The sequence below is a fragment of the Neoarius graeffei genome, chromosome 3, assembly GCF_027579695.1.
Source record: "Neoarius graeffei isolate fNeoGra1 chromosome 3, fNeoGra1.pri, whole genome shotgun sequence".
In the NCBI taxonomy this organism is placed as follows: Eukaryota; Metazoa; Chordata; class Actinopteri; order Siluriformes; family Ariidae; genus Neoarius; species Neoarius graeffei.
In genome coordinates this window covers 7,019,265-7,046,619 of record NC_083571.1, presented here as the reverse complement: position 1 = coordinate 7,046,619, position 27,355 = coordinate 7,019,265, and the positions used below count along the sequence as shown (strand labels likewise).

General features: G+C 40.8%; 1 protein-coding gene and 1 pseudogene across 5 annotated transcripts in view; one reads left to right on the top strand and one right to left on the bottom strand.

The window, feature by feature from the left end:
• rgs6 (regulator of G protein signaling 6) overlaps positions 1 to 27,355 on the top strand; it is a 239,399-nt gene that overhangs the window by 150,596 nt on the left and 61,448 nt on the right. The gene's annotated exons all lie outside the window — the stretch shown is intronic.
• Positions 13,673 to 13,814, bottom strand: LOC132883932 (U2 spliceosomal RNA; annotated as a pseudogene).

The following is a 27,355-nucleotide window of genomic DNA, read 5'->3' as shown; positions in this document are numbered from 1 at the left end:
CAAGGAACAATTGGTTAGGTTTATATAAGCGGATCTCAGGTCTAGATATGTATGCACATCCAGGATTTTTTATTTATTTTTTTGTCTGTTCCCAATGTAACTCAAAAAGTAGTGAATGGATTTGGATGAAATTTGAAGGTAAGGTGGGCCATGGACCAAGGAACAATTGGTTAGGTTTATATAAGTGGATCTCGGGTCTAGATATGTATGCACATCCAGGATTTTATTTTTTTATTTATTTTTTTGGTCTGTTCCCAATGTAACTCAAAGTAGTGAATGGATTTGGATGAAATTTGAAGGTAAGGTGGGCCATGGACCAAGGAACAATTGGTTAGGTTTATATAAGCGGATCTCGGGTCTAGATATGTATGCACATCCAGGATTTTATTTTTTTGTCTGTTCCCAACATAACTCAAAAAGTAGTGAATGGATTTGGATGAAATTTGAAGGTAAGGCGGGCCATGGACCAAGGAACAATTGGTTAGGTTTATATAAGCGGATCTCGGGTCTAGATATGTATGCACATCCAGGATTTTTTATTTTTATTTATTTTTTTGGTCTGTTCCCAATGTAACTCAAAGTAGTGAATGGATTTGGATGAAATTTGAAGGTAAGGTGGGCCATGGACCAAGGAACAATTGGTTAGGTTTATATAAGCGGATCTCGGGTCTAGATATGTATGCACATCCAGGATTTTTTATTTTTATTTATTTTTTTGGTCTGTTCCCAACGTAACTCAAAAAGTAGTGAATGGATTTGGATCAACTTTGGAGGAAAAGTGGGCCATGGACCAAGGAACAATTGATTTAGGTTTTGATGTAACTCCAGGTATGTATGCAGATCCACGACTTTTTGTCTTTTCCCAACATAACTCAAAAAGTACTGAATGGATTTGGATGAAATTTGGTGGACAGCTTTAGTATTATCCTAGGTTCAAGTAATTTTGATGTTGATAACATGGCTAACACTACCAAGTGTCTTTCTAGTTGTCTCAGATCTTTGCTACTTTTTCTCCTTCTGAACTTACCAAAAAATTCCTGAGCTCAGATTTTAGCTTGCTGGTTTGTAGCTTTCAGACAGAAACAGGGATTCTGACTGGTTAATCTGGTTTCACATTGTACTGTAGCAGCTGGCAGCCAATAAAGTGTGCATAAACAACGTGAAAAGACACAGGAATTGTAATGATAATGATTTTTTGAACATAATTATAGTACAATTACACCACAAAACATTATTTGATGTATATTTTCAGCTGCACTGGTCCTGTAGCCACCCATGAAAAAGCATTTAAAAAATAAAATAAAATATTTCAGGGGGTTCAAAGTTCAAACCTGAAATCTACCTTGACTGACTGAAGAAACTTTCTGCCTGAACTTAGACATTTTTAGGAAGATTATTTAAAGGACTACACATCCACCTATGTGGCTGTGGCGCAACATCTCAACAACACAATCCTTTTAAGGCTCTTGTTCCAAACCCACGCCAAGTATATTCTTGGTATCAAAAGAGCCTCTTGGGGATTCTCAATTGGAGTTAATGAGTGTGAGTGCCATTCTATGTAGGTGAAATCTCAGCACACCACCTACTGCCTTCCCTCCCACGGAGCCGTGAAGGGTTAGGGTGCTCGAGCCATCAGAGCGTCTTTAGTCTCATTTGAAACACAATCCACTGAATCGCTCTGAACTCCCTCGGAGTGGGATGCAGACGGCTCTTGTTAGCTTTTGTATCTGCTCTCGTGTCTGACGGAAGCTCATCAACGAGCGTGAGATTTGAATGCCGGCCAAGCCGAACACTAAGCAGGAGGAGGAAGCTGTTTCCACTGACAGAAGTTCTCTGTACAGACATGAAACTGAAGTGACGGCGTGTTTTTCAGTGGTAGAAACATTTGAGTAGGCGCCACTTCATTATTTCACTCTAAAGAGCCTTTATGAAATGAAATGTCGAGTTGTTAGCAAGGGAATACACACACACACACACACACACACACACTACAGTATCATTTTTAAAACGTTTTCCAAAGTTCTGTCAGGTTAGCTTAGCGTATTAGCTATCTAGCTCATGAAAACTATGAATATGAATTGAAAAACTTGAAAAATGCTGTCTCATGGTAGCTAATATGCTGGCATTAGCAGTGAATTATATGAATTCACTTTATATCAAGTCACTTTATGACTTGTGTTCGTGAGCTAGATGCTTTGTCTTTAGCAGTAAATGATGAATTCTGAACATAAATTTAAAAATCCACTCCGAAATCCTGTCAGGTTAGCTGTTGCTAGCTGTTAGCTCCTGTTAGTGAGTAGTCTAAAGTTAGCAAGGAAGATCATTGTGAACACATGTAACAAAAAAAATGCTGTCAGGTTAGCACATCTTCGCTTTCTAGCTAGTGCTAGTAGTAAGTATAATGAAATCGTCAATAAATAATTAAAACCCCCTCACAAATCCTGTCAGGTGAGTTCAAGTTATTGGGCTAGTGTTAGCAGTGCAGATGATCACTCATTAACACAAATTAACAATCCTGACATATGTTGTTAGGCTCATATTAGCTTTACTAGATGACGTTTGTCCCAATTTATGAATAAAATCCTCTCAGTTTAGCTCATATTGGCTTGTAAGGTGATTAGATTTAGCAATAAGTATTGACGAACATTTTGTACATAATTTTAAAAACCTCAGAAATCCTGTTATGTGAGCAGACGAGCTTTAGCAAATGAAAGTCAAGAATTTTAAATGGAAGCCTTGAAATATTTACAAATGTGCCTCAAAAAATCCTCTCAGAAATAGTGTCTTGCTAGTTTGTGTTAGCTAGTGGACTAGCTTTAGCAGTGAACACAAATTAGAGTGACCAGACGCCCCCATGTTTGGTGGTCTGTCCCTGGTTGGAGCTGTCCCCGGAAATGTCCTTGTTTTTAACCAAGACCGACAACCAGCACCCCCCTGTATTGTTTTGTGGGTCACTTTAAGACAGGCTCAGGCCGAGAGCAGAGATGTTCTAGAACACCTCTGGCAATAGTCTTTCCAGTATTTTGATTGGTGGAGCTGAGGAACAACTTTTTAGCGGAGCACTAGAATCTTTGCCTAAACTAAAGTCATTCATTCAGCTTTGACAGATCGCTTCATCTGCTCCTGGATAGGTGGACCATAGTCTTTTCTTGTAGGCCAAAGTGACATTGTTTGTCATCTACGTTATTGAGCCTTTAAATGTGTACGCTACATTTTGCGATCTTGTATATGACATAATACAGTGTGACGAGCAATGTTGTGATGTAGCGGTTGACCAAACAAACCATAGCCTACTGCGGCCAATGCTAGCAGGAGAAAACTCAGTGCAGCGCCAGTCAGTCAGCTGAAGTTGTTGCTAGATGTAGCGTTGCTGTAACAGAAATCCAGCTGAGATAAAATTGTAACAGTTCAACTGCATAAGCTAACTTGCACACAAATTGGGGTGTTATCCCACAGAGTAGCTGGTTACGTAAAGCTACCAAAGTGTCAGTAATTTGCATAATTTGTTGTGATGTGTAGTAGACTACACATTTTGATTAAGGCTACTCATTTCGGTGAGGTCGTCAATTCAGCTATGGCTATAATAGGCCATTTGCAGGAATTGGTCACGTGTCAATTTTCCCCATAGCAACAAGCCCATGGTGGGCAAGCTAACTTGACATTCCTTGACAACTATAACAGTTTGACTGGTGATGTGAAGCAATCCATTTCTATAATAGCTGTTTTTACCTTTTCTACTGTTTTTTTTTTTACCCAAATTTGTGTGTGTACTTGGAAAAAGTTTGTGGTTTTAACTTCTGTCATAAGTTAAAGCGAATCATTGGCCATAAAAGAGAGTTTTTTGGACTCAAGTTGGTCGCTGCCAAAAGAAATTCACGTGCGAAAAGGCAGATATATCTGTATTTATATATCTGTATTTATTTTGAAGAATTTTCACACATTAAGCGAATGATAAAGGTAGAAAAGGAGAAATTATAAGTTATAAACATGCCTGAGAAATCCGCCATTTTGCACGTGAATTTCTTTTGGCGGCGACCAACTTGAGTCCAAAAAACTCCCTTTTACGGCCAATGATTTGCTTTAACTTATGACAGAAGTTAGACCCACAAACGTTTTCCAAGTACACACGAAAATTCGGGTCAAAAAAGACAGTAGAAAAGGTAAAAACAGCTATTATAGAAATGGATTGCTTCGCATCACCAGTCAAACTCTTATGGTTGTCAAGGAATGTCAAGTTAGCTTGCCCACCACGGGCTTGTTGCTATCGGGAAAATTGACATGTGACCAATTCCTGCAAATGGCCTATTTAGGTTATGGAGATCGGGAATCATTTGTATCCTCAATGGATTTAAAAAGGATACCAAGGAAGTTGTAAGGATTGGATAACTGTAATCTTGTTGGGTTTTTTTAGAATATAGATCAATTCCGTCAATGGGAAGTATATTCAGATGGTATAGGCTATATTTGGCATCGTTCGTGGTACTGTTTACCGAAATACGCAGACGAGGTTGGTATAAATATATTACGTAGTTAGCAGTCTTTATGTTGTGTTTTAGGTCGCTGGCCAGAGGGCATTCTGTTTTCCCTTAATAGTCGGGCTGAAAAAGGTAGTGTATCCTAAAATTTTCAGTGTTAACATTCAAATTCATAGCCTTTCAAAAAAAAAAAAAAAGCTTGTTTCATTGGGAGGTGGGGGGGGGGGGGGTGCATTGCGAGGCCCTCTGGCCCGCTGCCTATTTTACATGCACTGTTGTCTGTTTTGCTCGTGATCTCTTCTCCTTTTACTCTAGCTTATCAAGACTACTGAATGGCTGTTCTGATACCAGGACCACTGAATGGCTGTTCTCCAATAATAATGATCTCATCTCATTATCTGTAACTGCTGTATCCTTCTACAGGGTCGCAGGCGAGCTGGAGCCGATCCCAGCTGACTACGGGCGAAAGGCGGGGTACACCCTGGACAAGTCGCCAGGTCATCACAGGGCTGACACATAGACGCAGACAACCATTCACACTCACATTCACACCTACGGTCAATTTAGAGTCACCAGTTAACCTAACCTGCATGTCTTTGGACTGTGGGGGAAACCGGAGCACCCGGAGGAAACCCACGCGGACACGGGGAGAACATGCAAACTCCGCACAGAAAGGCCCTCGCTGGACACGGGGCTCGAACCCGGACCTTCTTGCTGTGAGGCGACTGCGCTAACCACTACACCACCACGCCGTCCCAATAATAATGATAATAATAATAATACCACCTTGAAATTACTCGGATTGAAGTAAAATGTTTATTTAAATTGTGTTGTGTGTTTTGTATATTTTCAAATACATTGTTCATTACTAGTGGCATCTATGGTAATTAATTTAATATATTTACCTTCATGGTATTGATTTTCGATCCAAAGATGGTTGCAGCTGTGGCAAAGCGATCAACAATTTCCTGCATGTCATCCAAATCTGTTGCAACAAATGCAGAGTCGTCTGCATACAGTAGTTCTCGAAAGCAAATTTGCCAAGTTTTGGTTGAGGGCTTGAATCTGGCAAGATTGAAGAGTTTGTCTTCCGATCGAGTCCTGATGTACTGTAGGCTCCTTTATCTAGGTTAGTGCCCATAGTCTCTAGGACTGCTGAAAGTAGAATATAAATAATGTCCAGGAAAGAACTCATCCCTGATTGACAGGAAAAGCTTCACTAATGTCTCCTCCAATCGAAACCTTCCCAGACATGTTCTCATGGAAGAGCTTTATGAGCCGTATCAGTCTTTCTAGGCATCCGTACACTTCTAGTATCTCCCAAAGCATTTCTCGGTCAATGGTGTCAAAGGCCTTTGAGAAGTCTACAAAAACCATGAACGGAGGTTGACGTTGCTCGATGGCTTTCTCTTGAAGTTGCCTCAGGGTAAAGATCATACCTGAGGTAGATCTGCCAGCCCTGAAACTGCACTGACTTTCTGGAAGTACATGATCGGAGATATTTTTAATTAGGTTTTGAACTATCTTAGCCAGAATCTTGTCAATTTACTTTCATGGGTCTTAAACATCTATTTCAGGTAGCCTACAATTTAAGCCTATAAATCTAAACTGTGTCCCCATACCAGAGATTTTCACATTTTTAATTAACGTGAACCTAAAGCAGTAGCGCAATCAGCCTACGGTGCACTCAGTGAGGAAAATCCCACCATGAAAACCAGAAATGTCCCCGCTTTTTATTGCAAAGATGAAAACATTTGACGTTTTAGTGATATTTTCACCGCCAAACTGAAAATGTCTCTGGTTTTCTTCTCAGAAATCTGGTCACCTTAACACACATCCTGTCAGGTTAGCTCATGAGCTATCTAACTAGCATAACGTACTGCATTTGACTAGCATTAGTGGTTGAATTACTTCCTCTCAGAAGGCCTGATTTAGTGGTTTGTTTGTTGGTTTGTTTTTTAAAACAGTTTAAAACTTGAAAAGTTTTATTTACGTATTTCTGACCATTTTCGTCAGATCTTGGTCGTCGTCTCGTATTCGCTCTTGAAAATGAGGGCTTTAGTGTTGAGGACACATTGAGAAATTCAATCGCAGCTTTTCCTCAAAGCAGTAGCGTCTCCTGCACGCCATATTTCATCTCCTTCACCTCTATTCGTTTAGCTAATATATCCTCGGGGCCTTGATATTGGCCTCTGTGCCAGTGAGAGAGAAAATGTTGTAAAGGATGACGTAATTAAGAAATATGAAGCAAAGCAAATGAGAAAAAGCTTTCATTTCACCTTGTAGAGAAATAAACGTCATCAAAATAACCTGCCAGAATTGACACGTTCTTTATGGCATAAAAATAAACAAGTACTCACTTCTATCGCTCTCTGTTTTCCTTAATGCATCAACTTGACATTGCTGAATGTCTCTAATACGCCGTATCTTATCTTTTTTATGCCATCTCTCTCTTTTTTTTAAAACAAGTTGCCCTTGACAGTATGTGAGAATTCACTCAAGAAGGCACTTTAAACGTTTAACAGAAGAAGATGACGACGTGATGAAGCTTTCTGCCAGCACCTTCAAAAGTTTTCACTCATCCTCCATCTGTTAGCATTAACGCCTGACTCTAAAAATAAAATAATCTTTAATTAACGTAGCTTCACACCCTCCCACACATTTCTTTCTCGTCATCCTGAGGCCATTTGCACGAAACTGCACGCTGTGCATTGTATTTTGTCAGCACAGGAGAAGAAAACCGGTGCTGCTTTGGGCAAGCGTTCTCACGCTGTTTTGTGTACGTTATCCTGGGGATGAGGTGTTGGGGGGAATGAATATGATTTAAAAAAAAAAGGGGGGGGATCCTGAGTTCAGCTGAGAATGTCTCGTGTTTTCAGGGTTTTATTAAAACTCACTACCAAAATACGTGTATTGATGTACACAACCTATCTGTAATGCGTTTCATGGACAGTTTTGTATTATAGGGTCAAAGTATTTACACACACACACACGTGCGCACATAATTATCTGTATTTTTTCACCATATTTTTCATATACTGTTTTTAAAAAAAAATCCAAAACATTACGAATATAATATTGTCAAATGAAATGTCTACTTTTCTGTTTCCAGATAAAGCTAAAAAATATAATTAATATCAGAAATGTAGGAGTTCAATTTTAATATAAACTTAAATAAAAATCTATTGACGTTTTTAACTATTTAAATATCAGTATGTAAATATATTCAAATATTTGCATTTAAATTCGATATGGACCTTAGATTAAAAAACAACAACACAGTATATAATAAAAATCTATGTATTATTTTTATTTAGAATATTTATAACTATAAAGTAAACTTTAATCATTTTGATTTAAATTAATTTTTATAATTTTTTTCTACAATGTACAGTGGTGCTTGAAAGTATGTGAACCCTTTAGAATTTTCTATATTTCTGCATAAATATGACCTAAAACAACAACAGATTTTCACACAAGTCCTAAAAGTAGATCAAGAGAACCCAGTTAAACAAATGAGACAAAAATATTATACTTGGTCATTTATTTATTGAGGAAAATGATCCAATATTACATATCTGTGAGTGGCAAAAGTATGTGAACCTTTGCTTTCAGTATCTGGTGTGACCCCCTTGTGCAGCAATAACTGCAGCTAAACGTTTGCAGTAACTGTTGATCAGTCCTGCACACCGGCTTGGAGGAATTTTAGCCCATTCCTCCGTACAGAACAGCTTCAACTCTGGGATGTTGGTGGGTTTCCTCACATGAACTGCTCGCTTCAGGTCCTTCCACAACATTTCCATTGGATTAAGGTCAGGACTTTGACTTGGCCATTCCAAAACATTAACTTTATTCTTCTTTAACCATTCTTTGGTAGAACGACTTGTGTGCTTAGGGTTGTTGTCTTGCTGCATGACCCACCTTCTCTTGAGATTCAGTTCATGGACAGATGTCCTGACATTTTCCTTTAGAATTCACTGGTATAATTCAGAATTCATTGTTCCATCAATGATGACAAGCCGTCCTGGCCCAGATGCAGCAAAACAGGCCCAAACCGTGGTGATACCACCACCATGTTTCACAGATGGGATAAGGTTCTTATGCTGGAATGCAGTGTTTGCCTTTCTCCAAATATAATGCTTCTCATTTAAACCAAAAAGTTCTATTTTGGTCTCATCCGTACACAAAACATTTTTCCAATAGCCTTCTGGCTTGTCCACGTGATCTTTAGCAGACTGCAGACGAGCAGCAATGTTCTTTTTGGAGAGCAGTGGCTTTGTCCTTGCAACCCTGCCATGCACACCATTTGTTGTTCAGTGTTCTCCTGATGGTGGACTCATGAACATTAACATTAGCCAATGTGAGAGAGGCCTTCAGTTGCTTAGAAGTTACCCTGGGGTCCTTTGTGATCTCGCCGACTATTACACGCCTTGCTCTTGGAGTGATCTTTGTTGGTCGACCACTCCTGGGGAGGGTAACAACGGTCTTGAATTTCCTCCATTTGTACACAATCTGTCTGACTGTGGATTGGTGGAGTCCAAACTCTTTAGAGATGGTTTTGTAACCTTTTCCAGCCTGATGAGCATCAACAACGCTTTTTCTGAGGTCCTCAGAAATCTCCTTTGTTCGTGCCATGATACACTTCCCCAAACATGTGTTGTGAAGATCAGACTTTGATAGATTCCTGTTCTTTAAATAAAACAGGGTGCCCACTCACACCTGATTGTCATCCCATTGATTGAAAATACCTGACTCTAATTTCACCTTCAAATTAACTGCTAATCCTAGAGGTTCACATATTTTTGCCACTCACAGATATGTAATATTGGATCATTCTCCTCGATAAATAAATGACAGAGTATAATATTTTTGTCTCATTTGTTTAACTGGGTTCTCTTTATCTACGTACTTTTAGGACTTGTGTGAAAATCTGATGATGTTTTAGGTCATACTTGTGCAGAAATACAGAAAATTCTAAAGGGTTCACAAACTTTCAAGCACCACTGTAAATGCACACAGTATATCAGTGTCAGGTTTTTTTATTCATTTTAATTTTTTGATTTACATTTTTATAAAGGATTTATTTAAGACCTGTCTCTGGAAACTTCATGAACTCCTCCATGTATATATGACGAGGTCTGTTAGTCATGATATCTCCAACTTTTCCTCTGTATCCTTCCAACCCTTGGAAATCTCTCTAACTTATTCTAGTCTTCATTTGTACCTTTATTACACCTCATTATCTGGGCAATATATGAAACCAGTGATCTCATTAAAAGCGTGGGAACACTAACAAAGAACCAGCGTTTAACCAGTAATTATCCAGAACAAAGCAGACGCACAAATCTGTACATACACTGCGTCTAAAAGTGATTAAGTCAAATTATTAAATTAATATCATCAACCAGAAGAGGATACAAATGGTTTGAACTAAATTGGCGTGGTTTGTGCTTTAATCTAAGCACCAGTCATGCTGTTCCACTCTGTTCCTTAATCCCATGATCATCTCGTCCCTAAAGGAGAGTAAACTAACTTTTCACTTTGTGTTTGATGCCTTTTTTCACCTTGGCATGTTGCCATGGATACTCCTGCCTTTCCTCACTTTCTCCTCGTCGTTGCTTCACTGAGCATTTAACCGTAATGCCCCTTTTTTTTTTTAAGGAGTTGTTAACTTGTCATTATCATAAGGTAACATTGGTTTGAAATTGGTTTGAGATCAGGAAGCACACCCTACTTGAGAGTGACTTGAGGTTTGCACCAGTATGATCCTCATAATCGCACTGCTTAAAAACATCTTGGGTAACTAATGAAAGCGTGATGGATGTTATTTGATTAGCAGTTAATGCGCTTCTGTAAACACAGGTAGTATATTATGTAATCATATTAGTAAGGTCGGGTAATGTACAATGCCAGACTGTAAGGAACTGAACGTAGAGCAATTCTTATGATTTCAGCTCTGTACCTCGGCTCATGGGCTTTGAAATGAAGCGGAGAATGCTGAGAGAGTTTACTTCCTTTGAGGATATTTGCATTTAAATTGAAGGAAAAACAATTCACTTCTACCAAGTTCACACTTCGGGGAGAAGGCTTTTAAAAATGTCATATATTATATAGACCACGAGTGTTTTATTGGGAAAGGCACCACTCGTATTTTTCGTACGAGCTACGTCTGGGACATGGAAAATCAAAAGTTTACATGCACAGACATGGATATGAAGATCATGGTAATATTGGGCTTTCAATGATTTCTTCTTTCTTAACTGTTCTCTTTCTGTAGCATAATGACTGTAACCTTTCATAGAGAAAACACCACGAATGTGGTGCACAGGTTTTCTTTTGAGCTTTCTGAAATCATCACAGGGTCAAAAACTGTGCTGCTGAAAGTTCCAAAATGTCTCAACTTGCTAAAGCCAAGGTCACTTCCTGTTAGTGATGATTGACTACAGCTGATAGCTTCTCAGTGCACAACACAAAAAGGGTTTGATTGACCCTCAACTCATTGGTTTGACCAACACACAGTACAGTGGAAAAATTCCAAGGAGCTCAGTGCAGATCTGAGAAAGAGGATCATAGATTTACATGCTCAGGAATGTCTCTTGGAGCTGTTTATCAACAAGTGCAGATTACAAGATCATCAATTCAAACAGTTGGATTGAGTGTCACCACTTTGCCAAGCCACTTTGCTGGAAGACCCAAACTGTCCCTCTCAACTGAGAGGAACTTGGTTCAGATGATCAGAAACAACCCAAGAACCCCCAAGGTACAGGCCTGGCATGAACTGGAAGCTTCTGGAACACTGTCTATCGTCAAATGAAATTTACATCACCATGGACTGAAAGGCTGCCATCCAAGAAAGCAGCTCTTGCTCCAAAATCAACACCTTCAAGCTTGAATAAAGTTTCCAGCTGACCACATGGATAAAGAAAAAGTCTTCTGGAAGACAGTTTTGTGGTCAGATGAGACAAAGATTGAATTGTTTGGCCACAGTGACCAGAGGAACACTGGACCAACTGTGAAGCACAGTGGTGGTAGTATCATCATGCTCGGGGGCTGTTTAGCTGCCAGCGGAACTGGTACCTTGAACGAAGTGGATGGAATAATGAAGAGCCTCAGAATTCTTCAGCGTAACCTCAAACCATCAGAAACTTCGACACAACTGGGTGTTCCAACCTGACAATGACCCCAAACGCACATCAGAGCTGGTTGTGGAGGATAAATGAGGATAACATTCAGCTTAAAACAAGTCCTGACCTCAACACATTGAAGTGAACTCTATAAATTCTGGCAAGAAGAGTGGACTAATATCCAACCAGAATTCTGACAGAAGCTGCTTGATGGTGACCAGAAAGAAAGAAAAAAACTCGCTAAGGGACATTTTATCCAAATATTAGTTGGCTGTATGTATAATTTTGAACCTGAGTTGGTTTCAGAAAACCCAAAATACACAGAAAACGAACAGTTCAGAAAGAAAAAATCCTTGAAAGCCCAATATTACCATGATATTCATGTCCCTGTATGTAAACTTCTGACTCCAACTGGTACATTATTCACCCCTTGGCTGTTGATAAATACACACTGAGTCAAGTTGTTTTTATAATATCTAGCACTACAGCAGAATATCCTTGAACAAAACCTTTTGTATTCATTAAAACAGCGCAAATTCTTGATTTCGGAGGTGCGAGAGCCCCAAAATTCTTCGTGCCTTGATCTCTGTGAATGTGCTGCATTCTGGCCTCAGGCTAAAGTAAATGACCTTGCCCTTACTGGAGACTCAGAGCTGTGATAAAGGACCATCTCCTGCAAACCAACAAAGTGCTTGTTAGTATGCCTGGAATTAAAATGTAAATATTCATGTTTTAAGAAGAAGGAAGTGGAGGAGGAGGAAGGTAGCATCACTGCATGTTATAAGCTTTTATCATTGTTGTGTTGTGTTGTGGGGATTTGTGATCATTCAGCCACAAGAGCATTTGAGAGATCAGGGACTGATGTACTGGGTGAGGAGGTCTTTGTGCAATTGGCGTTCCAGTTATTCCAAAGCTGTTCTGTAGGGTTGAGTTCAGTCAGGGCTTTGTGCAGGACACTCGAGTTCTTCCACTCCAACCTCAACACACCATGTCTTCATGGAGCTCGCTTCATGCACAGGGGCATCATCATAATCATCATGCTGGAACAGGTTTGGGCCTCGTAGTTCCAATGAAGGGAAATTGTAATGGAGCAAAGATGGACATTCTGTACAACTTTGGGGAAACAGTTTGGCAAAGATATGCATGCTCGTGCGATTTGACTTGAGGGTTGTGATGAAATGACTTAAAAATTGACACAGCCATAATTGATATCAGCTGATGCCTGTTGAAATAAGTTTTATGAATTTTTCTTCATCGGTTTTTACTGTAAGAAAGTGAGATCATGCAGATCTTATGGAGCTCTATGAGCACCTTTTGGAAAGGGTTACCAAATATCTTGGGCATCCGTCTGTCTTGTAAGATGGTGGTTCATGTGAAACACTTCTTCCTGGAATGGCTCAATAGGCCACTGTGGAGTCGCGACCACAATGTTGAGATTTGGAGTGGCTAATCGTTCTTCCTTGCAGCTGAATAGCTGAATTACGAAGGATGCAGCTCAACATAGCTGAGTCAAAGGCATGCACTGGCAGCCAGAACCATGGAACACAGCTCAGGTATTCACACCTATGGGCAATTTAGAGTAGCCAATTAACTTTGGACTGTGGGGAAACTGGAGCATCCGGAGGAAACCCATGCAGATATGGGGAGAACATGCAAACTCAGCACAGAAAGGCCCCTGTTGCTCACTGGGCTTGAACCCAGAACCTTCTTGCTGTGAGGTGACAGTGCTAACCACGACACCACCATGCCTCCACTAACATATCTATACAACTAAAGGAAGGCTGCCTGTCTGTCTGTTCACCTTGCTAATCAGCACGGTTGGACGCACATACTCCATACTTTTGCACGTGGACTGGTGACACCCCAGAAGGGCCCAAGACAACATTTTCGCTTTTCCAAAACATGGGATTTGTGGTAATCCAACACACTATTCATTCCCCATAGGCTACACGCTCTCATGCTAACATGCTGCACGTAGCCTTGGCAGGGAATCCCCTCCCCGATTTGCATGAGAGTTTCGATCATGCGGGACCTCACAGTCAGCGCTCCTTGCCGAGAGACTTTGACTAGGGCCGAGTTTACGACAAAACACATTGAAAACATATCACGTGTCCACTCAGCTCTCAACTGAGCCATTCAGAGGAAATCAGGTTCACAGACATCAACTCCTAATCAGATACTACACTTGATCTTAGCCAAAAGGCCAAGAAGTGATCTCTCAAGTTCACACACAAACTGAGACAGCTCAGATTGTCCTTCTTTACATTTTCTTCTCAGCTTCTTGGCCAGTGTTTTTCTTTCCACCTCTGACTCCTGCACTTCTTACCAGACAGCTCTTCACCAGACAGAGCGAGCAGAAGCTTTTCACTGTCAGCTTTCCATTCCAATATTCGTTCTCTTGAAATCTTGCTCGACAGCATCCTTAAAGCAAAGTTTTGGATAGACCATAGGCCTAACCTCTTCTGACAGCTCCCCGTAAAGCAGATCTTTTGGAATTCAGCCATCTTCCATCTGCTGGATGTGTCCAAGCCAGGATAAAGTACCTTTGGCAGAGTCTTTGTGAATATTTATGCAGGTTTTCTGTCAAATTTTAAGAAAGTTAAAGCATGCAGATCTTATGTAGCCCTATGAACACCTTAAAGGTCAACTAAGTTAAAAAAATTAACTTTCATAATATGCTTATTCTTGCCTAAAAACACAAAACCCGACTTGGAAGTAAAGCAAGAAAGTTGTTCTTCTCAAAATCGTATATTTTTAGTGAAGTTACAAAATATCCCTTTCTGATTGGACAACAGGTGATGACGTATGTTTCAGAATACAATGCAGAAAGTACCTGAAGTCCCTGCAGTTTTTGTGGAAATGATCGATAAGGATCGAAATAAAAGGGACACATTGTGTTGTGCATTGTTTTCCATTGTGTCACGAAAGGTGTAGGCCTGTGTAGCAAATATGTTATTTCAACGCCCTGATTTGTAGGTTGACTATTTTCATTCCGTGACACAGGTGCACATGCTCTGCCTGTGCGTCAATGCCGACTGCCGTCGAATCAGTGTGCTGCAGAGAGATCCCCGAAGTGGCTGCAAAAATACAAGCCTACAATGAGCAACAGAATGCACAACTAGAGTGCATCACGTCTCACCCAGGCTTTCAAACAGTCTGCCTGGATAGATGGGTACTGGAGACAGCACACTACCAGTATGTGCAGCAGTATGGTGGGCAGTGTTCGAACTATGCCGATATTTTCGGGGGGTCCCTTTTTTTCCCTTGGGGGGGGGGGTTGCTTGCGCTTGTCTCAGAGCGCAGATCTCCAAGCACATGAGAAGCCTATCTTACGCACATATCACACGGACTCCACACACGCATCGCGTCTGAAGTCATAACTCATCAGGGGAAATCGTGTCCGCATTGGCATGTTCAAAAAACAACCTTGCGTCAACAATGATACCACACGCAAGAAAAAAAAAAACAGTCAGGCTACTCAACACATCTGATCCACAGCAGCACCAAAGCATCACTGGAAATCATGTCAACAACCAATCTTCCACAACACTTCGGATATGCAAATGCTTCCCGTTACACACGATTGCTATGTCAATAAACATCATTTTGCCAATATTTTAGAGACCCCCCCAACATTTCCCAAATCATGTTTTCAAGGGATCTCATGTCTGTTTCAGGGGATCTCGGATCCCCTGAGTACCCCCGTAGTTCGAACGGTGATGGTGGGCATGCAAGGCAGGATCCATCTGAAAATGAGCGAGTTGTCCCCCTAGAATTCTGATTGGTAACAAAAGTGCCGAGATTTCATGTATTGCTGCAGCTAAAGTCATCACTACTGTAGTAAAATAATAATAATAATAATAATAATAAAACCACACAAAGTAAATTCACAAAGTACATTGAATTTACAGGAAATTCAGACATACTGCATATCGGCAGCTGGCTAGATGGTGCTGGGAGTACCTAGGCCGTCATGTTCGCGGTCCACTGCCATTCTGTGCAGTCACAAAGATCCGGGAGACATTCCCATCCACTGAATATACAGGTTTCCAAGATGTGGTGTAATGTGTCAAATAACGACGTTTGAATGTATACTTGAATCAGATTTATTTGTTCTAATGCATTTGTTAACCCTATAACAAAGACAAACCAGAGGTCCAAAGACCTGGGAAAAGGATTCACACAGCAATCCTTCCCAATCCAGTGTGGATACATTATATGTCCATAATCAACAGTAACACTTGCCTGAAATAACCTCAGCAATAATGATAAAAAAAATTTAATAATAATAAATATGTATGGTGTTGAAACAGAACTGAAAAAGTTTTCAAAGACCCAAAAAGGCACAAGATCATACATGACACACATTTGCCCATCAAAAGTTTCTCTGATGTGTACATACAGCACAATACAATCATTTTTTGGAAAATCGGTGGTGATGGCATCGGATTATCTCCTCTTTGGGGGGGTACACATGGCCGCTGCTCAAAGGTGGTGGTGATGGCTGCGTCTCTGGTGGTGAAGTGTCAAAGTCTTGCTCCGATACATCAGCCATGAGTTCCTCAACATAGGCTACACACATTTAAAAAAAGTGTCAAACATTCAAAAGAAGATTACTGCTTTTAGTTTTGGTGGGCTGTCTGTTTTGTAACACTTGGTAAAGCGTTTTACAAATCAGTGCAAAGCCAATATGTGACAAATGTATGGGGGAAATCACAACCTACATAACGTGACATTTTCCACCTTTGACTTACAGTAGTTGCATGGTTCTTTGACTGGCTTAGCTGAAGCACTTCCTGGCTTGTACTTTGGTTTTCGAATACTATAGAGTAGGTCCCCTTTACTTGTCCTTGCCTGCTCTCTGTCACTGCTTGCGTTGTAGTGTAGTGCTGCCAAATGAATCCTGAGATAGAAATGATAGGAAAGAAACAATGATTTTGTTGATGCTGTTAATATTGATACTGAATGTGACGTTATCTATTATCAGCATGAAAACAGCAACATTCTGAGTTATTAAGATTAGCGAGAGGTATGAACTTACCTGCTGAGGATGCCATGATATCTGTACGACTTCATTTTTGGCGCAAATTTTTTGATGGTCTCATCTTTGGGGAAGCGATGAAAGCTTACCCCGTCTTTATATGTATTGTCACAACCTGCGATTATACACCGAGTAGGCATGGCTGGGGACTGTAGGCGAAAACTCTGGACTCAGTCTTTGTAAGTAACTAAATCAACTTAAATTACTTTCTGCACTTCAGTCCAGGTGCAACGACTGCCACCGTGTTATTCTGAAACATACGTCACGAGGTCGCGTGACCTATCTCGTGCTCGTAAGTTTATTTTTTGAAGGGTGGAGCTTTGGGTCCTGAAAAACAGATGAAATACCGCTTTCCAGCAATTAGTGCACATTCACAAAATCATGCTCAGAAATGTAAGGTATCTCTCTGGATACATGAAAACACATTTGGATCACCGTGGAATTTTGTTTTTTTTTAACTTAGTTGACCTTTAAGTAAAAGGAACAAGAAGAAGCCGAAGAAGCCTCGTCACATGTACTCAAGCACAGTGAAATTCCTAATCTGCATTTAACCCATCTGAAGCAGTGAACTCTCTCTCTCACTCACACACACACAGAGCAGTGGGCAGCAATGCTAAAGCATCTGGTAAGCAGTTGGGGGTTAGGTGCCTTGCTCAAGAGGAAAGTGCTGTTCATTCACTCAACTCTCCTCACCGACTCTCTAGGCTACCAACACTGTTCACTCCTGGCCCCCAGTGACCTTAAAGTGCATATCACGGGTAAATTCAGGAGCAAGATCAATGGAATTCTCCTATTTTATATTAAACTTTGGTCAAATATCGGTCACATTCTGCCTTCTCTGCAATTTTTTTCCCTTGCGCAATACCAGAAAAATTCAGTTGAAATCAAGCCATTTGAGGCGAATTGGTCCGTCTCTGAAAAAAATTGCCATTTGGATTTCCCGGCAAACATTGATTTTCGTGACTTCGCATGCGGGACACCTCCTTCTGAATCCTACGTCAGCGCTGGTTTGTTTATAAGAAAACGACCTGGTGGTTTTCTGCAAATTTCTTCATTATCACGTAATTATTAAAATGGTTAACAGATGTATCATAGGAGGGTGTAGCAACACCAATCTTAATGGGATTAGTACTCATCGTTTCCCAAAAGACCGGACAATGAGAGAGAAATGGGAGCGCTTCGTGCAAGGCACCTGGAAAAACTGGCTACATGCTACAGACTACAGCATTATTTGCGGTGCTCACTTCACAAGGCCTGACGACTTTGAGAACTATTTGCAGTGGGAAATGGGCTTCGCAAGGCAACTTGATCTGAAAAAAGACGCAGTTCCATCCAACGCTCAGGTGACAATTCCATATTTCAATGCAAAATCGCTAGCTGCTAAACTTGGTCTACACAGGCTGTGCACTGAAACCGTACAAGCTCTCGCAGCCTGCTGGCGGTTCCGCAGGTGAAGTCACGAACCTGGCTCCAGACTCCCTTGGGATTTTTCCGGACACGTTTTGTTTTATTTTTTTTCTGCTGTAGACAGCTGGCCTTGTGCAAAATTACCCTTCTGGATGAGTGTGTAAAGGGGCATACTTTCATATAAAAAAAAATGAAATTGGTCCAGGATATGCACTTTAAGACCTACAGGATGACTGAGAGCGTCAACAACCCATGTGACCTCAATGACTCTCCTTAGGGTTGCTTTTGGTCCACTAGAGAATAAATACCTGGAAGTCCCTACTATTAATGACTGAGTTGGTCTAGTGGTTAGCGTGTCCTCTCGAGCGGGAGATCGTGAGTTCTACTTATGGTTGGATCATACCAAAGACCATCATAAAAAATGGTACCTACTACTGTCTGGGAAGGCATGCTGCAATACAGATGCGAGTAGGGAAGTCAAACTCTTGCAGTTACCAGAGGACTAGCCACCTGTATGCCTTAAAGAGTTGGTTAGTACTGGGACAGGAGATGGCCCAAGAAGACCAGATTCTGGTGTGAGAGGGACTTTAACTTTTTTTTTTTTTTGACCCCGCTAGTCAGACAGAACTGAAGAAGCCTTTTGGATGAGAGGTGAAACGTCTTCAATAATAATTTCAAGCAAGTCCAGTTGCCTTCTTTAGCACCAACGGTTTACTAGGACCTGGACGACTGAGAACCTTCATGGATATAACTCCCCTCAGATTTTTCCTGTTGGTCCCAGGAATCGAACCGGCGACCCTTTGGGCCCACGGCTGCTTCTCTAACCTTCAGGCTATGGCCGTGCCATAGGTTTTTTGCTAATGTAAGTCTAAAGTAAGACCGTCTAAATCAGAATTGCAACATTTTAAACCAACTGTAATAATTGTAGGCTGTGATGATTGTGATTTCTACCACAAAAAAAATGCTGTAGACTCCACTTTGAGAACCGTGAGTTTATTCTGCTCTCTAAAAAGACCAGTTGCTGTAGTTCAGCAGGTTTTAAAATCTTGATTCACTGCTATGTACAGGAAAGCGCAGACAGCCTGTCAGCGAACAATCACTTTCAATACTTGATACAGTATTTAGTTTAGCTGTATGCCGAAGTCATTACCATGCACCGTACCCTGACAGAAACGAGGAAATGTGCTGCTCCTGCAATGCTGCACTCTTTTTCAAGGAGCCTGACGGCCCTGTCATTACATTTCCATTAAGAAATCCATCTTCTGCCTGTCAGCACCAGCCCTCCACTCAGAGCAGACGGCAGCTCAAACATCATATCTGACCTTCAGGTGTTTTTAAAGCAAGCCATTCACTTGGTGTTGCTTTTAATTATGAATTATGACACTAACCCCCTCCCACCCCATCCTGGAGTGAGATGCAATTCATTTCAGTTGATGATTAACATGTGTGCTTTTGTTCCGATTGAATAGATTTGATTATAATGATTTTTCGGGAGGCTAACTCGGGGACGTGGATTATCCTTAACGCTGTGTGAAATTTCCTCGGCGAAAGCAGAACCCATTTGATTATGTGCTTACGGCCTGCGGAAATGAGGCTGCACAGCATCAGGCTGGTGAGCTTACACGTAATCGTGGCTCCCGGCATCAGCAATTCATTCTTTATTCATTATTTACTTCATGTTGTCGTTGCTTTAATCAGGTCATTTTGGGAAGGATAAGTAAGATGGAGTTGATTGCATTGAGAGAGAGAGAGAGAGAGAGAGGCTGGAATGATTTGATGATTTGAAAGCATCGGAAGGTTGTGGTGTTTTATTTATCAGTCTTTATTTATAAAGCACAAAAAATGACCCTGAAATGAATAAAACCTGTTGAACCAGTCACCAGTGTTGTTGAGTCACTCAAGCTCAAGTCAGAGTCCAGTCTCGAGTCCCCAGTGTTCAAGTCCAAGTCATGAAAGAAAATTTCTTTAATGTCGAGTCTGAGAACAAGACTCCACCCGCATCATTTGACTATGTCTGTTGCTGCCTTAATGTGAAACTGTCTCTGCTACTGTGTTGGACTAACGTTCATCGCTCAGCAAGCCCCGCCCACGATCACCAAGGCAAATAACGTGAGAGAGGGTTAACACTAGCTAGTTCATCACTCAGCAAGCCCTGCTATCAACAGAGCAATGAACATAGCATGCCACTCCCTTCTCTGGGTGGAGTCTTGCTAAATGACGATTGAAGTTCGAGGTTGTCCCCGTCGTCTCCTCGATAGTTCTTCTATATATGGAACAGTGCATTTTTTTTCCCCACTGCATGAGAAGTCTATATAAGCAAAGCGGACAATCCTAGCGGCGTTCTCTCCAGGCATTTTAGCGCCATTAACATTAGTTTGTTCCTGAACATGATGTATGAACAGGTGAATGTGCATTCTCTCGGACAAAATTAGTATAAAAATTTAATGTAGGTGTAAACAAAAAATAAGGGGAAAAACCAAGTCCTCATCTCCAGTTTACGAGTCCGAATCCAGTTAATGCACAAGTCCGGGTCATCAGTGCTCAAGTCAAGTCACAAGTCCTGAAAATTAGGGCACGAGTTGGACTCAAGTACTACTGTACAAGCCTGCCAATCACCAAAGCATGCTGACGATGCTAATGAGTTAAATGCCCATGCAAACAAACATGTTTGTGATTTGTAGATTGCTCCTAATTGGACTTCGTATAGAGAGAAGTGTTTCCGAAAATAAAATGTATATGCGTGTGGTTTATACCTTACAGCCAGGCATTTCCATGAATTCCATGAATCTCATTTCTCCAGGACCTGAGAACTCTCTCTCTCTCTCTGCCTTTCACTCAAGAACCCAAGAACGAGGAGTTATCTTGAATGAAAAGTGCAGCGTGAGGGAGCACGACTATTGTCCCTGTTTCAGCACAATCATGAACTATAAAGGCTTCATTTAGCGGTGCAGCGCTGTCAGACAATACAGGGTCTGCAATTTGATTTGGGCGAAACAGCCTTGAATGAAATGTTTTCAAAAGAAGCAGAAGGAAGATTTTTAACAAGAAATTATGCCTCTTTTCTCTTTTGACTTGAACTAATTCTTCAAAAATTTCATAATTCCATGATCAAATTAAACGTCAGGAGTGTTCAACTGAAATTCAGCTAAACGGTCCAATTACATACAACTCTTACTTCCTTACTTAGTTAGTTCGGGCAGTTTGATAGTCCAAGATGCTATGGTACACCGCCACACACAATTCAATGTTTCTTTCATGGTGCTGTAATAATATTATTCTATTCAGGGGGATTTTGTGCCCTTACAAATATTTTGCTCAAACACATCAGGAGCTCTGCTTTTAGGCTATGGAATCAATTTTGTGCCAAAATGTTCATACAATACTTTTGAAATATCAAACAAAAACGATAAATCAAAATTCACAAATTTTTTTAAAAGGTAAATTTTTTTTTAGACTGGCAAACAAATTATTCGTGTAATCGTGCAAAATATCAGTCTATTACTCTTCAGAAACCTTTTATTTTTGTTCCGCGTCTTTCTCAGTTTTGTTTGACGTAATTTATTTTGGTTGCGATTCCAGCTTTCCCGTTTGCGCACGTTTTTGCTTGCAGTTTTGGCACAAACTTCACGTGTGGGTGGGCTGTCCAGGAACGCATTCCCATTGGCTAACTTGTGTTTGACTGACAGCTACGCTCAGCGATTCCCCTGGAGGCTGCTGCGGCCATTTCCTACTCGGATTTTGGCGGACTGTTTGATGAGTGACCGATCCATTGACGGTAAACAAGGATCGAGTGGACTTCAGTGACGACTATGATATTGAATTAATTCAACAAAGTGTAAGTACGGGACAAATGTGTTGTACGTGTTGCAGTAGTACACATTATGCAGGTGTTTCATGGCAAGTCAAATGTTAGAGTTACCTCCGCTACCCAATATAATAGCTGTCTTGCTAACGTTGAACACACCTGCATAATGTGTACTACTGCAACACATACAACACATTTGTTCCGTACTTACACTTTGTTGAATTAATTCAGTATCATACTCGTCACTGAAGTCCACTCGATCCTTGTTTACCGTCAATGGATCGGTCACTCGTCAAACAGTCCGCCAGAATCCGAGTAGGAAATGGCCGCAACAGCCTCCGGGGAATGGCTGAGCGTAGCTGTCAGTCAAACACAAGTTACCCAGTGGGAATTCATTCCTGGACAGCCCACCCACACATGAAGTTTGTGCCAAAACTGCAAGCAAAAAGTCAGGGAGCGCAAACAAGAAAGCTGGAATCGCAACCAAAATAAATTACGTCAAACTTCAGTTATTCCATGAAATCGAGTCGTAGTTGAGCTGATAGCCTATGAGGCACGTAACACCAAGTTGTCTATAAGCCACGTAAGGCCCCGGTCACACCGCCCGAACTTTGCTGGAGCGTTTCTTGAATGGTAGGGAGGGGGGGCCGAATTTCGACAACGCTCGTCACCGTGCACAAAATGGGAAAAAAATCGAAAACACGGGCGTTGGCTTAGCGGTGCACTGCTGAAGCCGGCGTTGCTTTAGCGTTGGTTTAGCGGTAGCAAGCGTTGGTTTAGCGGTGATGCGAGCGTTGGTATAGCGGCATTCTGCGCATGCGGGCTTTGGCTCGGCAGGGGTATAAAATTGGTTTAGCGGCATACCGCTTGTGACTACGGAGCTGAACGGATCGTTTTGATACAAGTTCTGATAGATTTTTGATAGAAGCTCCAACATCAGCTTGTCATACAGTCCATGTTCAGGCCTTCTCAGTATCCACTGTCTGACCCACACAACCCTGTCTCTCCTTCTTCTCTCTCTTCTACTTCTTTTTTTTTTCTAGTTAAAATTCTTATTACTGTTCTGTTGTCTGTATAGCTTTTCCCCTTTTTTCACTGTTGTTTAGTTGATCTTATTATCATATTTTTATCTATAAAAACGTTTGTTATTAATATTATTATTTATATTACTTTATACTTTTTTATCATTCATATTTATTTTTTGTTTATTGTTTGCTGTCAGTCAGATTATTTCTATTTTCATTATGTTTTTGCTGTCTTTTCCTTAATGTTATTATTATTTGCTATTATATTATCTTTATCATTATTTAATCATCATTTAATATTTACTATTAATATATACATTTTACCTTATAATTGTTATCCATAGGTACTAGTCATACTTTTTGAAATCAAATTTTATAATCAAATTCCAGTCTAGTCTATACAATGCATTGTCATTGTCTACTAGTCTAGTCAATTTAAGTCAATTTATTATTATTATTATTATTATTATTATTATTATTATTATTATTATTTTATTATTGTGGTTGTTGTTGTTATTATTATTATTATTATTATTATTATTTTCACCATTTACATAGTACAGTGAGTCAATATTAAGTCAAATCATAACGTTGCCATTGCTGTTTTACATGTTTTAATGGGACCACAATGGAAATAAGTGCTTGCGCTTTCTTGTGTAATCCTGATTTTAATGTATTTTGTACTTCATTTTACATTATGATCGAATCAAATCAAATCAAAAAATCTGTCAACAGCTTGTTGCAATCTGAGGAGGTTCTGATTCTGCTGCTGGACTAGTGCACCAATCATAGCAAGTCTCTCAGCATCCATGGTGATACAGTTTTACTGTAACTTTGAGCAAATTCGATATAGATGAGGTCTGAACTCAACGGCAGCTCGATTCCAAATGAGCTCCTGGTCCATTTCTCCCCGTATTTATAGCCAAATTCTGGTCCCGCTCCGACACCTCTATACCAACGCCAAACCAAAGTTCATCGCCGCCATGGATAGCTGCTTCAACGCCCGACACCGTTCCAGCAACCCCGTGTCCGCTCGTAAAACTCTTACAACCGCTCCACCGAAGTTTGTGCAACGTTTAATCACCGCCCGGGCAACGCTGGCGAAGCAGCGGTGGTCCAGCGTTCAAGATTTCTGCGTTGGCCTAGCAGACCCAAGCGTCCACGAACTTGCTTCTAGCGGTGCCAAACTTTGACTGGGCGTTGGTGGAGTGGGGGTGAACTTTGCCGGGGCGGGAAATTGCCCTCTCCTCACCGCTCGCAATATTTTGTGCAGCTCAAAACTTTTGGAGCGGTAGGAGGGCCCCTCGAGAAACATCAGCGGTGGCCGAGCGTATACGGCGTTGCTTTAATGGGGGCCAACTTTTGTTAAATGGTGGTGAACGGTTACGAGCGGTGATGAATTTTTTTCACCGCTCCAGGAACGCTCCAGCAAAGTTCGGGCGGTGTGACCGGGGCCTAAGATGAGATTGAGTGGAATAAATGTTTTATTCTATCCATGTTCACTGGATTTTGAGAAACACGGCATTTTATTTTTTGCAAATTCAGTAAATAAAAACTTTATACAAAACGTCAGACAAAATAATTTCCACTTAGAATGTAAACAAACCGGCGAAATGACAGTAGCAATTTGTGAAAAATGCTATAATACTTCTTAAATTTTTTTAAAAAAATTCCATTCTTGCCATCAAATACATTTAATTCCATATTTTGTTGCTTTTTTTATATTTTGGGGGGTTTTGTTTTTGAGTTGAGTTTTTATTTTGTCCTCAGTTGCTTCAGCAACACGCTCCGCCATTTGTTTTTCTCTACTCATGGTATATGAGCTGATATCCTTGTAGTAGAGTAGCCAATCAGAGCGCACTATTGCTCATATCCAGTGACTGTGGATAGAATATATAAAGTTAGGGAAAATAAATGCGTACTCCTTTCTGGTTCTCTTTCAATATTCGGTTTGCACTGTCAACTTTTTTTTGTGTGTGTCATTTTTTTTTTTGCTTCAATAATCACACCAGAGAGAGACAGAAACTCTGAAATTCAGTGAAAACTTCCCTTCCTGACCTTTCTAGCTGTCTCTTTCTGTAGCTCATCTCTGGTCTGAGAAATAATTGACACTGTGAGGGGATAAACTTGAACAGAGGGTCTGCTCCAGAAGACATGCTGGTTTGTGTTTAGGAAAGTAGATTCTCTGATTGCGTGTATTCAGAAAGTGGAAGAAAAAGTGCAACGTTCTGAAGAGGAAAGAATAAGATCGTACAAGGAGCGACGTACTGCAAGACCAAGATCTGTACAACCCCATCGCTTTCGTCTGTGATCAATACAGCAAAAGGTGCATGGTGAGAATCAGCCTCTTCAGAAACTGACGTTCTCGTGAATGCTGCAAAGAATGGTCCAGAAGAAATTGATTGATTGGAGTGGAAATGTTGCCTTCTACTTAGAAGGACCACCATAAGCTAAAGTAAAGAAGCTGAGAGTCGTTGAACTACAGACAGTTCTTTGTTAAATACGTTGATGACCTCTACCTCTACAGTTTATCATTATACATCTGTAGTGATTCCAAAAAGCTGCTAGGGTTGTAATTGACACCAATCTCCTCTGGAAGCAACATGTTGAGAGAGTGCAAAGGACATCATCAAATCTATCGAGCTGTTATGGAGGATCAAAGAGTACCTTCCACTCAAATACCAACTGCTGCACTATCAGACCTTCGTGCAACCACACACACACTACTGCAGCACTATATGGGGCTAGTCAAGTCATGTAAAGAGAATTGAAAAACTACTGAATCTGACTTATGAATCATCTATGATTGATCTAGATTGTCTTCAACAACCACCCCTCTGGACACTGTGTCTGGAGTCGTACTCTTGGGCCTGAGAGTAAAGTGTCAAGTTTCGATGATGGTGTTCAAGACACTAAACGACATGACTCCAAACTATCTCTCCAGAATGTTCAAGCTGAAACCTGCAGTATCGCAACACGGAACAAGAAGCACAACAACTAAAGATGTTTGGGTTCCTCTTGTTCATCTAGTCATCAGGAGATGATCACTGGCTTATGTTGGACCAACAATAACATCCCATCAAGAATTAGGATCATAACCACCTATCTCAAGTTTAAACAGCTTGTATATTAACACTTCCTGCAACAATTATGCTAAACACTGACTAAAAACTTCACATATTACATGAAGTGTCTGATGGAAACATTTGAGCTATGTGAATTTTGTTTGTTCGTTTGTTTATGTATTATTTTTACAATTCATACTGGAGTCTTTTGATCAAAATACTTAATCAAAATTATATATAAAATACACTACTGTTCAAAAGTTTGGGGTCACCCAGACAATTTTGTGTTTTCCATGAAAAGTCACACTTTTATGTACCACCATAAGTTGTAAAATGTATAGAAAATATAGTCAAGACAGTTTTCTGGCCATTTTGAGCATTTAATCGACCCCACAAATGTGATGCTCCAGAAACTCAGGCTACGTTTACACTAGACCGTATCTGTCTCGTTTTCTTCGCGGATGCACTGTCCGTTTACATTAACCCCCCTGAAAAAGCGGGGAAACGGGAATCCGCCAGCGTCCACGTATTCAATCTAGATCGTATCAGCTCCGGTGCTGTGTAAACATTGAGAATACGCGAATACGCTGTGCTGAGCTCTAGCTGGCGTCTCATTGGACAACGTCACTGTGACATCCACCTTCCTGATTCGCTGGCGTTGGTCATGTGACGCGACTGCTGAAAAACGGCGCAGACTTCCGCCTTGTATCACCTTTCATTAAAGAGTATAAAAGTATGAAAATACTGCAAATACTGATGCAAATACTGCCCATTGTGTAGTTATGATTGTCTTTAGGCTTGCCATCCTTCCACTTGCAAGTAATAAGTGATATGCGCTGGGATCTCACACACAGCGGCTCAGTCCCGAATCGTGGCTTGTTCACTTCACTCGCGCGCTCTGTGAGCTGCGCAGGGCCGGAGTGTGCACCCTCCAGAGGGCACTCGCTGTTCAGGGCGGAGTGATTTGGAGCGCAGGATGCCTGCGGAGCCGAGCGTATCCGCGTATTGGTGTTGCTGTGTGCACGGCTAACGGTTTTAGTGTAAACGCGAATCATTTTAAGAACATTAATCTGATGATCCGCTGATTCGACGTAATGTAAACGTAGCCTCAATCTGCTCAAAGGAAGGTCAGTTTTATAGCTTCTCTAAAGAGCTAAACTGTTTTCAGCTGTGCTAACATGATTGTACAAGGGTTTTCTAATCATCCATTAACCTTCTGAGGCAATGAGCAAACACATTGTACCATTAGAACACTGGAGTGAGAGTTGCTAGAAATGGGCCTCTATACACCTATGGAGATATTGCACCAAAAACCAGACATTTGCAGCTAGAATAGTCATTTACCACATTAGCAATGTATAGAGTGTATTTCTGATTAGTTTAAAGCGATCTTCATTGAAAAGAACAGTGCTT